At 59.2% G+C, this 3840-nt stretch overlaps 1 long non-coding RNA gene across 1 annotated transcript; it reads right to left on the reverse strand.

Moving 5' to 3' along the window:
- Positions 1–299: 299 nt before the first annotated feature.
- Positions 300–3832, reverse strand: LOC135978496 (uncharacterized). The gene is made up of 2 exons (XR_010595911.1): positions 3669–3832; positions 300–2293 (listed from the first exon to the last, which is right to left on the reverse strand). It is a non-coding gene; the product is annotated as an uncharacterized LOC135978496 (long non-coding RNA).
- Positions 3833–3840: the final 8 nt, after the last annotated feature.

The raw sequence follows: 3840 nt of genomic DNA on the forward strand, positions 1-3840 counted from the left end.
ACATTCATTCACACAGGCAGTAATACCTCTGAGGCGAGGCGAATTGCTGAGGCTGAAAAAAAGCGTGAGCTGCGCAAGTCCAGAGCTGCTTGTACATCATCGACAGTGCCATTACATGTCTGCCCGACATGTGACAGGATGTTCCACGCTCGAATCGGACTGATCAGTCATCTTCAGACCTACAGAGCCCGGTCATCGAAAGAATGAGTGGTTGAGGTCTTCATCGATAACAATGGACAAACATCACTCACATGCAATCTCCCACCCTGTACATAGCAATCCTCTGTTTCATTTTGATGTTTTTTGATGTACTTTAATGCTTTTATTCATTTTATTGATTAAATAATTGTAATTACAGTAATACATCGAGGTATAAAAGATCTACACATCTTCTCCTGTACACAGAACACAGACCGCTCCAATGGATCCCACAACCCATACAGCGAGAAAGCCGTAGCAAGCGTTAACATCTTCAAAATCCTATCCGGGCAGGAAAATGCACCTGCTGTTTGCAACACTTCTGTAGTATAGACACAGGGTGAGGGCTAGACAAAGTGACCACGGTTAGTCCTGCTCCATCTCTACGGTCTGGGTTTCCATCGAGAGCTGTTCACACTGGAAATGCAGGACAGGGGTAAGGTTAGCCCATCACCAAAAGAACCTTAATGTAAAGCAGTGCTCCTGCCAGTGCCTGGTGGGGATCATGCAGACAGACTACACTCCAGGCTGGGCATTGTCCCAGGGTAAAGCAGGGCTGTAGTGGAAGGTGGAGGAGCCCCTGGACGAACAGGGTGAGGCATGGGACAATTCAGCTAAGAGTTGCAGGGCTGGGCACCAGAAGAATCGCAGGGTGGAACTTTGGGGTATGGCAGGGAGGGGTGGAACGAGCCCCGCTCTGGGTCAGTCCCAGTGCCAATGGCCCACTGCCTTTGAAGAGGCCACCGATGAAGGCCATTTGTCCTACTCCCCTGGGTCCCACAACCTAGCTCTGGCCAGAGAGAAACTTTGCCTTGGAATCTTAAAGCAAGTGACTTTGTTTCTAGGGCTGAAGGGGGTGGTGGCATGGGAGACGCTGTCAGCTTAGAGAAAAAACTGACCCTTGTGCTCTTTGGGGGATCGTACCTGAAATGGGGGTCAGCGGGAGGTGGAAGGGCTGAGTGTAAAGGACCAGGAAGGAAACAGGGTCCTGGGAGAGAGTCAGTGCTGGGACACCCCGTTGCTCATGAGACTCCACCTTCCGAGTAGTGCGGCCCCAGGTCTGTAACCCTTATGCTGGGGAGCGCTGCCAAGCAAAGTCTCCTGCTGCAGGCCCACGGCCCTGCCCAACATAAGGGCTGCAGAACGGGGCCCTCAGAAGGGGGGTTACTACTGTGTCCTGAGGAGCATAAGGGATGGGACCTGTCGGAACCACAGGCTTCCCCCAAGGCTTTGGGGGCTAAAGGAGTCAGCTTCTGAAGTGGACACTGTGCCCTGTCACCAGTGATTAGTGGGAACCGGGCTAGCACTCTGGCTCTACGGTGCTAACAGCTAATTGGGGGCCTGAAAGGGGTGAGCCGTGGGGTGCTAGACCTTAGTCAGCCCTGCCCCTGCAGCACACATGGTAGCAGATGGGACAGAGTGAGTCCCAGCTCCAGGATGGTACCACAGCCAGTGCTGCGAACGGGGCTCCATGCACCCTGCTGGTGCTAGGCTGGGGTCGGCAGCACACAAGCCCTCTCCGTATTTCGGTACCGGCCGGCAGATCCCAGCTCTGCTGAACGACGAAGCGTGGAGAGGGGCCTGCAGCCGCTTGCAGAAGGAATGAGACCCCAGGCACCCAGGAGGTGCAGAGGCCAGCAGCAGGATGCAGGTGGCAGGATCCCTCTCGCACATCCAGGATCTGGGGCTGCTGAACGGGCTGTGGGACAGATTGGAATGATCCCGTTGAGTCTCTCAGCTTGGGGGCCTCCCCGTGGCTGGCAAGGCCATGTCCCGAAGCAGTGCCTGGCCACGCCCTGGTCAGCAGAAAGCCCTCTGCATCATGGAAACCCAGCGTGGGGCTGGACGGGAATGACGCCCCCTAGCCGTGGAAGCGGGCAGTTCACAAAGCCCCAGCTGAGACGCCGTCACCCCAGAGTCCTGGAAACTGGAGCACACACAGGCCAGGCCGCTCCCAGCTCTTCACAGCCAGGGAGAGGGGCTGGGGCCTGGGCCCGCCAGGGAGCCTGACAGTTGCCCTGGCTCCGGCCTTTCCAGTGCCTAGGTCGGGCCGTTCAGCAATCTTCTCCAGCTCCAGAGCTTCACTGTCAGGTCGCTGGGGAAGGAAGAGAGAGAGGAAGTGAGGCCGGGGGCTGCCCCCGCCCCAGCTGGGAGAGGCAGCACAGCGAGACAATCAGCTACAGGCCACGCCCTGCCCCCAACTCCCCCGTCCCCAAATGCATCACGCTGCAGCCCAGGAGAGCAAGGCCGCTGTGCCCCAAGCGGGCGGGCACCGGCGCAAGGAGGGAGCAGATGCGCCCAGCTGCCAACCAGCGGGATAATCCCCCAGAGCGCCAGTAACGGGGCACTCTGCCAGAGCGCAGGCTCAGCCAGTGGCACCTCACTGGCAGTGGCCAGTGACGCAGTGGGGGGTGGGGATGGGGCGGGGATTCCCCCAGCAGTGGCCCAGGAGGAGCAGTAGTCAGATGGGCAAACCCCATGCAGCCCCGAGCTGGCCGCTGGATCCAATCACCTGGGGGACTGGGAGGTGGGGGGCAAGAGGACAGTCTCCTCTTGCAAAGAGCTCTACATGGGGGGAAAATCCAAAAGAATCTCATACTGTTAAGAAGCAGCTGAGACCAGAGCGGAGAGAGAAGAGACAGAGAAAGAAAAGGAGAGAGAGCCAGAGAGGGGGTGAGAGCCAGAGAGAGCAGGAGGAGGGTCAAGGCAGGCTAGTGGCACGCCCCTTTATGGCAAGGACGCGGTGAGGAAGGCAGGGGGTGAGCCCAGGCACGTAAGTCCATAGCTTTACCCGGCAGTCACTGCGGCACAGAGAGAAACAGAGGGGTGGGGGGGAAGAGAAAGGAAAGGAGAAAAGGGACATGGTCGGAAAAGAGGAGATCAGAGACGGTGCCAGAGACATTGTGAACCCGGGGACCCCCTCTGGGGGCCAGGGCTGTGCACAGGGGCCAGGGAGCGGAAGGAGGGGGCGGTGGTGCTCTCATTGGAGATGCACAAGGCGCCGTCGAGGAGGAGCTGGTGCCCGGTTGGCAGGAAGTCCGTTCTCTGCGCTGAGGGTGGCAGGGCCAGCAGCACCAGGTCTGGCTAGTCCCGGCACATCAAAGGAGCTGGCAAGAGCATCCCAAAAGCATGGCGGGGCAGGGCAGGACCAGCGCTTGGCATAACTGGATGGGGCAGAAGAGCCTCACTGTGGGGCGACCTAACAATGGCTGAGAGATGGAGGAGAGGAGAGGCTAGATGGGGAGGGGTTGGGGGCCCTGCAGCCGACTGCTGCCCCACACCAAACCGCCTGCAGCCCGGCTCCGGCGCTGTTCCCATCCCTCGCTCCCAGTGCCTTTCCAGGCCCTGCCACATGGGGGGAGCAACAGTGGGTTTGGAGAGCTCCTGCAGCTCTGCTGCACTGGGGTGAGTTGGGGGTCAGATCTCCCTCCCCCATGCCGCAGGGGCCTAGCCTTACCCACTGCCCTCACCTGGAAGCAGTGAATATGTGCTTGGAATTGGTGCAGATGGCATTGATGGGGCTGTCGTGGCCCTTGATCTCCCCAACGGGTGTGAAGTTCTCCACGTTCCAGACCTTCACCACGCCCCCGCGGCAGGCGCTCAGCAGCATGGGGCGGCCGAGGACGAAGGCCAGGGCGCAGA

This window comes from Chrysemys picta, unplaced genomic scaffold (genome assembly GCF_011386835.1).
Source record: "Chrysemys picta bellii isolate R12L10 unplaced genomic scaffold, ASM1138683v2 scaf279, whole genome shotgun sequence".
NCBI lineage: Eukaryota > Metazoa > Chordata > Testudines > Emydidae > Chrysemys > Chrysemys picta.